The sequence below is a fragment of the Aythya marila genome, assembly GCF_965140915.1.
Source record: "Aythya marila genome assembly, chromosome: 8".
NCBI classification, from domain to species: domain Eukaryota; kingdom Metazoa; phylum Chordata; class Aves; order Anseriformes; family Anatidae; genus Aythya; species Aythya marila.
In genome coordinates, this window is record NC_139049.1 from 3000911 (window position 1) to 3013475 (window position 12565).

General features: G+C 39.4%; 1 protein-coding gene across 1 annotated transcript in view; it reads right to left on the minus strand.

Annotated features, from left to right (window-relative positions):
- The window catches only part of DPYD (dihydropyrimidine dehydrogenase), a 341375-nt gene that overhangs the window by 109900 nt on the left and 218910 nt on the right, over positions 1-12565 (minus strand). The window lies entirely within an intron of this gene.

A 12565-nucleotide genomic window follows, 5' to 3' on the forward strand; every position in this document is an offset into this window, starting at 1 on the left:
TTTTCCTCCCCACTGCACTGAGCATCTTCCTGGTACAGCTTCTGTCTCTAACTGTGGCTTACTTCAACATCTTACATCAACATTTATTGAGGTTAAAGTTTTACCGTGGATCAGTCCGGGTTGAAAGGAACTGCCAGAGAGGAGAACAGAAAATTTTGGCCATGCTACACCTCTTGTGTATGAAAGTTTCACGTTATAAGTTTGATTCACTGGTAGCTTTTTAATTTTCCAGGCAGGTTTTACTATCTGCATTCATATCTGGGATGAGCTTATTCTTTCACTTCTAGTCAATATAATGCCAACAACAAAAAAGTTCCCTTGAACTTTTCCATATGGCAAAATACTTAAAAGCATGGTTTATAAAAAATGGCCAACATACACGCATAGTAGAAATTGTAAAATCCCAATAAAGATGAGAGTTATAATGCCTTTAGAAGGGAAGAAAATACACTTTAAAAAGAAAGACATCTATGGAGAAAATTAGACGTGGTGAGGTCATGCTTTATTCACGTAAAAGGACAATACAACTTATAAATATAATTATTTTAATTATTTACATTCTGTTGTGGTGAATCTCTACCTATCAGTTTTACCACCTCCCTCCTACCTACCTGCAAACTACCAGCTCACCCATCTTTCTTGCTCATGTTTGCAAGATGGAGAAGGAAAACATTTCCTTTTGAGAAGGAAAGCATTTGCTGAAGTGTCTGCCTTGACCTCATGTGCCCATCTGTTGGCACCTTTGGCATAAACATAGGACCAAGTTTTCCATTAAATACACAAAATCATAACTTTGCTATGCTTTCAGTCTCACCCCCACCAGCAGAAGAAAAAATTGTCTCTTATGTACAATACTTTTGTCTACTGTGAACAGCTCTGTAGGTCAAATATTTATGAAACAGAATTTGCTCTGTTCTATTTAAATATTCAAGATAATCTGAGTACTCAGAAAATAAACATAAATCTCTTTTAAGATTCTAATATTTTTAAAACACAAAGCAGATTATTTCATTGTGAAAAAATCAGTGTAATTATGTATGAGAATTTTAAAGTAAGAAACTAGTAAATATACGCACTATCTGAAAGTTAGCTAGAAACTGTATCTTGTCAAATTCACACTTTTTATACACTAAATAAAGCAAAGAAAAACAACAACCCTCAGACACTGAGACACTGACAACATGATAAAGATCTTCACAGTTGCAATCACAATCCAAAGTATATCAGAAATGTACACAATTCAGCTTTAAGATGAACCAAATTTTTTCATGATGGAAAGTTGCAAGACAACAGGGGGGACTGACTGTGTTCACAAGTAGCTGAGTTAGGTTACGTCAAGTGTTATTAATGAAATTTGAAAATTCTGCTGGGAGTGTACAAAAGAGGAGGAACAAGATCTGTGTTGTTTCAAAGAGCTGTTAATTGAGACAACATGTTTAATTAATATTGATTAGTGTTAGCATTCACATTTAAGATTAAGTACATACTTTTGACAGAAGCAGTGGTTTGCAATAACAAAAATAAATGAAAGTAAACATTTCTACTGTGAATGTTCATAAGTAAACCATGATCTCAGTGGGAATAATGAAAATTTAAATATGATAGGGATTTTATTCTTTTTTTTTCCCCAGTGTTCCCTTATAGCTTGAAATTAAACTTAATTCCTAGGTGGAGCACTCCACATTAACAAACTGTCCTTCCTCAAGTGACTATTCTTCCCCCAAATGCCTCCATAGTCTTTTCATTTGGAAACGGTACCAGAGACCAAAAATAAAAATCACATGTCGACATCAAGGGGTACTATATGTGATGTCTGAGGTTTGTACCTAGTCCTAAAATCATATGTGGGAATTCTAGAAGAAAGAACAGAATATTATCTGTTATTACTTAGAAAAACAATATAAAAAGACAAATAACAGTAAGAAGTGATAAATATTGGTGTTTTTATTTGTGTGTAATAAAGATAAACTGTATCGCATTTCAGCTGCTTATTACTTTATTTTTTAAGCATCTTTGGTGTCTAAAATGCCAGGTTTTAAAAAGCATCCTAACCTGACAAGCCATGTACCACATTAACACCCTCAGGGCTTCAGCAGCCCCAGAGAGCAGGCATCTCGTAGAAGTCCAGTGCATGACCCGACCCAGGAGATCCCCAAAGAGCACGCCCTTCCTCTTGCTGCCCACCACCCACAGTGGCAATGCTACTCTGAGTTTATTTACTGCTGATGGGACCCCAAGTGCAAGGTGGAACCATGCCTGCCCGGCTTACAAAAGCCGACCGCTGATAGATCTCGCAATAAAGCTGCCGCTGAAGTGCAGTGAGTGGTAAATGAAGGCTGACTAAATTGCAGTTTTCTCATCGCTTGAATGAAGGCTGCCTGCAAAACTGTGCACGGCTGAAGCACAGAGGGATCCCTGGCCCATTCCTTATCACAGATCACAAGCATGTCTCGCCTCTGCTGTTCCCTCTTCTTCTTCACCCAAACTGCTGTTTTGCCATTGTGCAGACCCTGCTGCTTCGTCCAGCATAAGGAGAGCAGCGGCCTCCCCTGCTGTCACTGGGACATGGTGTGCACAGCCCGATGCTACAAGCGATAGGCAATTTCTCCACACGTCTGTAAAGGGACCAATATGTGCTCCTAACATCTGACCTTGCTCTCTGTAAGGGAATTTCTTGATCACTGATGGAAGAAGGTCTATTATAGAAAACTTTCTTTTGGCTGAGGGAGGGAAGATGGAGCCAGGGGGGTGCATAATGTACCATTTAGGACATGATTATGAGATGAACGTACCATATCTAAAGCACCTAGTAAAAAGCTACATTTCACACTATTCTGTAACTCATGCATTAGTAGTTGTTCTACTTAAAAGGACACTGGCAAGGTACTTTTCACAGTCCTTAAAACATTTTTACTCCCTGTTTATGATAATCCCCTGAAAGCTTAAACTAGAATCTATTACCGTTGCAAATGTTTCTCTTTCTTCCATAATCTCTATGTAGGTGTCTCATATTAATTCAATATCATCAGAAGAAGTAAAAACAAATAAAAAGAAATAATAATGATGAGGTTCACCACTGTGTATGTTTCCAAATCATCTTTCTTTTCAGAATTTGCTGCAAGAGATTTCAAAAACTAAAGGAAGGAGAGAAAAAATAACTAAGCCTACTTTGGGTCAGACAATCTTAAGAACATCTATTTAAAGCCCGATAGCAGAAGAACTCCAGGCAGACAATTACCATTTGTCCCGTACTGCTCTGCAGGGAATAAGGGAGCTTCAGGACACTCAGTCTGAAAAACTCTCAGGGGGTTGCATTTAATTGTGAACTCTGTCAAGTCCTGCAAATTTAAGAAAACACCATCCTCTATCTTCATGCCTGTAACAACCATATTCTTTTTATTCTTCTACTGTCGACCCTTAGATCATACCTGTTCTTAAATCACTCTTCCAGGTCTGTGCATGATCTACCTGCACTTCAGGAAACTGTGCCACCACCAGCATTTCTGCTTTTTCTCCCTTCTCATTGATACACCAGAGGATTGAAGGTCCCGCACAAGTGTCCACATGTACTCTGTTTTGATACTGCTGCGGGCTTCAACCTGTGCCTTGTTCTGCCTTCTCAAACATTTGCAAAAATCCTCAGGATTTTGTTGTTGGTGTGTGCAGTCCTTGCAAAAACAGAAAGAGATTTTGAGCATCTTCGCTAGGAGACAGTTCCTTTGAAAGCGGAAAAATATAAAAGAGTTTTCAAGAAGGCGGGATTGGTTTTGTAACAGCTACCTGTTTGGGAGGGAGAGATGTGGAACAGGATAAGTGCTGCACATAGAGGGAGCGCAGAGACTGGATATTGCACAAAGATTCAGATTTCAAATACCCACAGAATTATTCTTGATTGATCTAAACTTCAGAAGGTATTTGTGATTTGGTCAGATGGAAAGATCGCAATCTTCCTTTCAAGACATGTTTCTTATTCCCATGCACCCCAGAGTAGCCATGCTGCACGACCTGCTCAGTCTGAACAAACCTGAGCGTTCTTATCCAGAATTCCTCAGGAAGTATTTACTAGGAAGAAGCTCAGCACTGAAGATACAGTTTTCTAAAGCAATAGCAAAAAATAACATATTTAATTCATCACTCAATGGGGAAAAGATACCTACAGCTACACCAGCATGTGAGGACAGGAGTTGTTCTCAGTAGCTGAATTGCTATTTCTGAAGATTAAATTCCCCTCTGTGTGCATGAGGATATGTGCCCTCAGCTCTGACCCATGCCTTCTCTCACCCATGCACAGCAATAAATGGGCACATATGGAGCATTTCCTGAAGGTCCTGCACACCTGTAGGTACAAGAGTGTGTGTTCTGCTAGAGCCTTGGTGAAAAGTTAATAAAGAAGAGTTGACTGAGCACTGCTGAGCTACTTCGATGCCATGATAAAGAATCTTGTAAATATCTAACTGAAAATACATATGCCACACAGAGACTTCCCATAGTTTGCTCGTACACGAACAAAAAGAAGATACGGATTGTAGGTCAGATTCTGCCCTATCCCATAGCTCTTAGATGCTGCCTCAGTAGCAAAGTAAGAATAAATATAGTGCCCCAGACTTTTTGCGTTGGTACAGATTGCCCACCTCATTGAGACATGTATTGCTAGCCTGCTTCTGTAATGAGACTCTCACACAATGTCTGCTGTGCCACATTTTGCCAGCAGAGACATTTCTGGAGGCTTACTGTACTCCATGCCACTTGCAACAGTCCTCTGCTTTTCCAAGTGGCCACTCTCTGATGAAAAGAACATTTTCAAACTCATCCAACTGGAGTTACCAATGTACAGAACATTTCTAATATGCACCTCACAAGAAAGAGGATGACTGCAGTAGATATCCTGTATTGTAGAAACATGTTTAAACATGCAGTCATGAAAAACAACGGGAACACAAAGACTTACTGTTGTAAAAATGACTCTCTAGAAACCAGTCTGATTTTGATGTGTGGTAGACTCCAACAGTATTCTCTTTTTTCTATACTTTCTTGTAATTTTTGATTTGTTGAAGAACTGAAATAAAAATAAGCTTCTTATTAAAAAAATACCTAGAACATCAAATCCCATGCAATAAGAAAGTTAACAATTGTAAACCCTGTCATGTCTCTGAGAAGCAGAGGAATTATCTTGTTATCAATTTAATAATGGAACATTGAAGTAAATGATGCCATCCACTGACACCAGTAACACTCTCTCTCCTGGGAAATTCATGTCTGTAGGAACTGTCAATCTAGATGGATATAGACATATTAAACATTGTACCTTCAGTCCATAAATCTATTCTTTCTATGCCGCCTTAATAAAAAGATTCTGCATGATGATAAAGACAAGCAATGCAGAATGTCTTGACACTGCTGACCTGTAATTCTCCTTTTCGCTCTTTCTTTTGAGGGAGTGAAGAGTAAATAATTTAACAATTGCTAACCATCCACTGCTTTACTCCTTAACTTACAATTAAAATACATTAAAGATAATTTCAGTAAATGAAAATAAGACAAGTAGCAGATATTAATATGTTTATTATTTAGCTTTGTGTAGCAAACCTTCTGAATAAAGTCCTATTGTTAGCATATTGCTTTATACTGAGATTTCCAGTGTATTTTTCATACTGAAGTGGAAGTAAGATACAATAGATGTACACAAAAACTGGCCAAACATTATCAGCAGGCAAATATGTCTAGAGAAGATGATAATAGGAGTTTGAAAATATTATCATTGGCTCACCCCATCACATGTGCAAAATCATCACGAGCAGGAAACAACAGAGATTCTCTTCTCAGGCTAAATGGAGATGCTTATTTTCAAAGGCAGCTATTTTCTTATGACAACTGTACTTCTATGCTATCAATGAAATTCCACCTGTTTAGTGAGATCATTTGATTGATGTCAGTGAGGCACACTGGGCTATTGCTTCAAATTAAGGTATATAGTTGCTAGGATCTAACATCCTTAGACTAAAAAGCACGGGTTGTTAACAGGCTGACCCCCTGTAAAATAACAGAATGCTGTCGCTTTTCAGCAGCACAAAGATAAACAGATCGTTATTTAGGACTGGCAGCACCTGTAGGAAACCAAGGAACAGCTTGGGGTTGTAACTGCTCCTCTGCCACGTGAAACTTGGCTCTGCATCAGGCAGCACCAGAGCAGGAGTTGAGCTACCATGCTTTGGCCCTGCTAGTATACATAAATGTGTAGACAGAGATTGCCCACGTGGAAAGAGTGGCTAAATGAAAATATAACTTTTCATTAAAACATTTCAAGAGAGTCCTACCAACTTAGGATAAAATTGAAAGGAAAATAAATGCACAGAAAAACAAACAAAAAAGATCTTCTGATGTACCCTTGCTTCAAGGCACTCTTGGTTAAGACATGGTAATTCTTGAGGAGAGGAAAATAAAAAAGGGGGGACCCTGTAATGTAAGTTCCCTGTACATATATCTAATGTAAGAAAATATAGCACTTACAGAAAGCACCTTGAATATTTTAAGTTATTAGAAAAAGTATGCCCATTTCATGATAGACCATTGAAAACTTCAGTACTTCAAGTAAACCCTTCATATTCCATTGAAAATTATCCACGTGGATGAAAACTTCCCTGGAAATTCAACAGAATCATTGGGATTTTATTTGGGATAGGGAAGACAATATTCAACCTTTAGTTTCTTCAGTAGTGAGTGAAAATGAATACATGGGTGAATGGAAATTAGCATTACTGAAAGGAAAATTTGCAAGTTAACAAAGGCTGAATCCAAGAATGACAACAGATACCCATTTTCAGCCATACTCCTTGCAAACAATACCAGCAAGCCCTTGTGCACCTGCCAATATCCTGCTGTATTCCTGTACTTTCCACACTGTCTCAATATAAACAGAAAGCAGAGGAGGACAATACAATATTGGAAAAGCTAACAGGAAAAAGAATATATCTAATTCTATGATATTTCAGACACATGCTATGACCTGTAGCAAAAGCTTTACACCAGGGTGCTGACACATTATTGATTCTTATGAACACATATGGAAAACAATACTGGCAAGAGGCAACACAGATTTGTGGATTTTTTCCTCTACCTATAGACATTTTTCTCTCATCAAATTTTCTGCTGAGATATATACACAGTCTTTTTAAAAACAGCTCTTTGAGATCCTCACTAATCGTTACTGTTTATTCTCACAATAGCCCAGGCAACTCTCTGCACGGTGCCCCTCTGAGAGGGGAAGCCAACTGGAGACAAACATGTTCAAGGGCTGCAGGCTGCTCCCTTAGCAGGAATGAGAAGCTTTTGACTGAAAGGCACCCTAAGATCCCTCTTCCAGTTCCCTCCAGTCCCTGACTGCTTCCAGATACATGCAGATCTCATAAATTTCCTCTATTACTTAGCAGTGAAGCTGCCTAACATATTAGAAAACAAATTCAGTAGAAAATAAAAAGAGACAAAATGTACACTGAATAACTTTGTTAGAGTTCCCTAACTCCTGCATTCAGTCAGCTAGCAATTCCCCAGGACATATCTGTCTCTTTCCATCCCCAAGAAGTCCATCCTCTCTCTTCCCTTCTTCCATCACCCCCAGGGCTTCCTTTAATTCACTTCCTTGGATTTGAAGGCTCAAGAAAACTAGCAGTCTCAGGGCAGGTAGAGGAGAAAAAACATAGCTCAGAGAGGAGGGAGAAAAAAACTCCCTTTTACACTCTAGAGCTCTGTGATCTACTTTACCGTGTGACATTGCTAGTGCCAAAGCAATGCTGGGGAGGAATAAGTGATTTTGTCAGCCTAGTTGCATCCTCCACAACTCACCCACTCTCTCTGCACCATTATTGTAGTGATATTCTGAAAAGCACTGATAATTTACCTGATTTTGCAGAAAGAGCTCTTGGGTTGTTCTGATAGCTGAGGGTACGGTCATTAAGAAGGTGTGCAGGAACAGGCTGTAGGGCTTGTCCCTTCCTCAGGAAATTATCTAAGGGCTTTGCATGACAGCTGCATGAGGGAGACCTATCGGACTCTTACACTATTTTCTCCTGTCTGGTCTAGGTATCTGACTTCATAAGGAGGAGAACCTCACCAAGAGCTGCATGATTAATGGTTCGAGTTCACTTCGTGAAAGAAGACAATCTGCAAATATTCACAGGGTTGGTAACAAGGGATCTTTTCAGTGGCCAGAGTAGGACCAATGGGATCCATCCCCACCAGAACTTCACTGAGAATTACTTACAAGAAGTCTTTCTGTGTTATTTTCCTGTTGAAAAGCATGGCAGAAAGCTACAATGCACTTAGCAGCATAATGACAATAACTGTCCTATCTGCTGATATTCATTTTCCTTGTTGTACTTTCTCCTTCCTTCTCCAGAGGCTGGAATAATTCTGCTGAAGATCACTTAAATTTACACTTCTTGGGCATTGTTCCTGAATCACTATAATTTGAGTCATATCATTCAGAGGAAACCATCCTCTGAATGGTTTCATAACCAGTTTGCTTTTGAGCAGAAGGCTGAAATAGCTCACCTCCTGAGGTCCCACCAGCCTGAATCCTGCGATCCTGAGACCTCCCTGTGCAGATATATGGGATCAGGTGTTCTTGCCTGAGTCTCCTCAGGGTCTCCTCACACCTTGCACTAAGCAGGGAGCTTAGTTCATAGCAACACCTGTTCATAGCAACTCTGACATCGAACCTGTCCAGCCTTTCCCTGGCAGAGGAACCTGCTGCAATCTTGTATTTCTTCAAACATGACTTCTATCTCTGTATTTTGCCCTCTGTTCTCTTGCACAGACTTCAATCCATCAGCTTTGCTCCCTCCCGAGAGCAGGTTCACTGCTGTCTGCATGGTTTCTGTCTGTGATCTTTCAGGGCCGGTTTATTTTGCTTCATTGTTACCTACCTCTAGATTTTGTTCTGTCTTCACTGTATACTAAAGCAACTGTTCGTTCTTGAGTTCTACTTCTGCCACTATCTGAGCCCATGCAGCTCTGCTTTTTAATAAGAATCACTTGTTACTGAGAAAGACCCATGGCTGAGCAGCAAAGCCACTTCCACAACTACAAAATGCCATCCATCTCTCTCACACAACACCCAAACATCAAATGCAACAAAGCGAAATACCAGGTGCACTCACACACTTCACTGATTACTCCCCAGACTACACCTCTCCAAATGAACAGCAGCAGCCCTTGTGAGCTGGGACAAGACCTCAGTTTCTCATTAGGTTCACATTAATGGGAGCCCTAGGATTATTTAATAATAAATCTGTAGCAACAGTAGTATTTCTGTGGTGGATTAACACTGATGGGCAGCAAAGCACTACCATGCCACTCTTGCTCCACCCTCCTCAAAAAGACAGGAGGAAAACACAATGAAAAGGGATCATAGATTGAGATAAGGACAGGGAGATCACTCACCCACAGGCAAAGCAAACCAGCATAAGGGAGATTAATGTACTTTAGTGCCTACTAGTAACTGACTATAGCAGTGAGAGACTAAAAGCAAACTAAAACCCCTTTCCCCTCCATCCACCCTTTCCAATCTCTCCCCCCAAGGCGGTGCAGGGGAACAGGACTGGGGGCTGCAGTCAGTACGTATCACTTCATCTCCGCCGCTCCTTCACGGTCCCTCTCCTTTCCTGCTCCCAGTGGGGTCCCTCCCACGGGATGCTGTCCTTCCCGAACTGAGCCTGCAGGGGCTGCCCACAGGCAGCAGCTCTTCAGGAACTGCTCCCAAATGGGTCCATACCATGGCGTCCATCCATCAGGAGCACACTGTTCCAACATGGGCAGCAACTCCTGCCAGATCACCTGCTCCTCCTTGGGCTCCACTTAATGTCTTCATATATCTATCCTACTATGACCTGGCTTAGCCAAAACTTCAGCTAACAGTGCCACTGTGCATGGAACCTCACTAAGGCAGCTCTGCCTGTGTTCCCATCTGAGATACAATCAGAAAGTCTCATGAGTGGGTAGCTTTTTTTTTTTTTTTTTCTTCATATGCAGACATTATAATTTACTTAAGAAGCGAGCTGTTATGTCTAATGACCCAAGTAGTTTTTTGGCTTTACTCCAACAGCAGAGAAGATACAAAATTAAGGGCTGGAAGCTGGCAGCTACCTTCTGACTAATCCTTCCTCCTCAACTGCCAGTTCCACCCACTTCTTAATCTTTTAAAGGAGCTTATCTGAAGATGCAGAGAAACTGAAAGAGGCCTTCCTATTTTCACTAAATATTTGGATGTTTAATAAAATGGTTATCTAACTTGTTCAGCATACTGCTATATGGCTGGACATTTCAAAATTAAAATGCATTACATAGTCTGTAGGACTGTAGCCTCATTCAAATGAAAGCTCTCTATGACCAATATACAATGTTGAAGACATTTTATCAATGACCCAGCAGTGAGTAGGTGTGCTCACAAAAAGATAAACTGAAAATAGATCAGGTCAAATGTGGATTCCTCTGGCAGAATCAAAGACAGATTTCCTTCTAGTAACCAGAATGGTGCTGACAGTACAACATAAGAGAATGTAAATGTGGCTTAAACCCATTTTTAAATCCCTCTACCTTGAGATGTACAAACTGCTCACAGGTAAGAATCTGGGGGTACCCATACAATTCAAACAACCTCTAGATATGCTCACCTGAGTTGTAGTTTATTTAAATAAAATATCCAGCAAGTGTTTTCAGATTTCAGTGTAGATACGGATCTCATGGATACGTCTAAGTAGCCAAGAATGGTATGGCTAAGAATAAATCCTTCAGGTTCTTACACAGCAAGAAAAGTGGCACCAATTTTAGAAATGCTACACTGAAATTTAGGGCATGGACTTCAATACCGCTTTTGCAAATCCTAAGACCTAGCTATTCTGCATAAACTGAAACAATCCATATAACTACTTTTTGTCCTATAACAAAAATGTTAAACAAAGAGAATTAAATTAAAATGAATTTTGGAATAGATTAGAAACTCTGATGTTAAAAAAAAAAATAATGAAAAAGATGCAAAAATATGCCACTGAGAAACATTTTTCCAAGGAGCTGAGACTGACCAGCACAGTTGCAGAAAATCAGATGGAAAATACTACATTGCTTTCTTACAGTTTACATTAAACTTAAGTGTTTTATTATAAAGGATGCATTCAGGTCTACTTGAAAGAATCCTTTTAAATATTTATTTTGTTTAAATGTTTAGAAAATATATAATTGCTGAGAAAAAAAGAGGGTTAGTAAGTAAATGACTCTGTCTCCACTAGATACACACACAAGGTTGAGGAACACGAAAACATTTCTGCTGATGTAGGAGTTACCACTGATCCACCTGCAGCAATTGACTGTTTCAGTCTTCTTTCAAACCCCATAAAATACAAGGAAATTCTAGTTTGCTTTATTTATTATATTAACTTGAATTAGTTTGTATTTGCTGCAAACCACAAATAGGCATGTGGACAGGTTACATACTGTCATACAGTTATTCATTATCCTAAAAATTCCTCTAAAAATTTTGCTAATCTGCATGTTCCTCTCAGTGGATGAGGATTAAAAAAAAAAATCTTGGAACCCCCTATGCCCACATTTCGATCTGAATTTGAGATCTTTCCACAGCTCCCCCCAGAAAACACTGGAGGCTGGGATGAAGTCCAGCTGCTGTCAGTCAGACTGAAGAGCTGGCTCCAGCTGTGGTGGCTTCAAGCATGTGCCTCTGCCTTTCTTGTCTGAGCTAGAACATGTCTGCTCAGAGCTAACTCTCCTACTGTCAGTGCAGTTCCTAACAGTGAAATAAACTCTTTACTTGCTCCTGAACAAAAATAAATTGTTTGATGGTATAACTGCATCTACGCTAGGGTTCTGCCAGGACAGTAGCTAGATGTGATTTTATTTTTAGTAATCCTAGCCTACATAAGTATGTGAGCAAGACTTTTAAATATAGACCTAGCCTTCATATTTTTCTTTATTAGAGCTCTAACAGAATGCCTAAAATGCAAACCACATCACAGAAATTAAGGGCAGGATATGGTCCACAGGAACAGCATATATTTATTACTTTTATCAGGTATAAATTTGCTTTATAATTATTCTTGTAATATGCAGTACATGAAAGAGAAAAAGCAGAATTATCTAAATCACATATACTCAGTGCCTCATAAAAGACTAAAATCGTATCATAGCCAGTATAAATGAATGCCATAGCTACTATGCATTTTAAAAGATCAAATTTTGTAATTTACCCAATTGCCTATGACAAACGTGAAATGGAAATTGGGAGAAGTACTTGGGGGAGGGGAATAATTGTTTTACACACGTAATAAGGCTAGCAGAATTTTGTCATTTTTACAAAGTTAAGGTTTAAATTTTGATGGATCCTTGACTGTTAACAATTTTAAACTGAAAAATTTTGTCATTTGGGGGTTTATTTTTTAACATTGCCAGAAGGTCATTTTCTCCCCATCCAATGGCAACTTCTACATCCTAATATTAAAACAGTAACTACCCAGAAAAGGGCATTTCCTAGGGAGTAATGACTGGCTGGGAGGAGTTGATG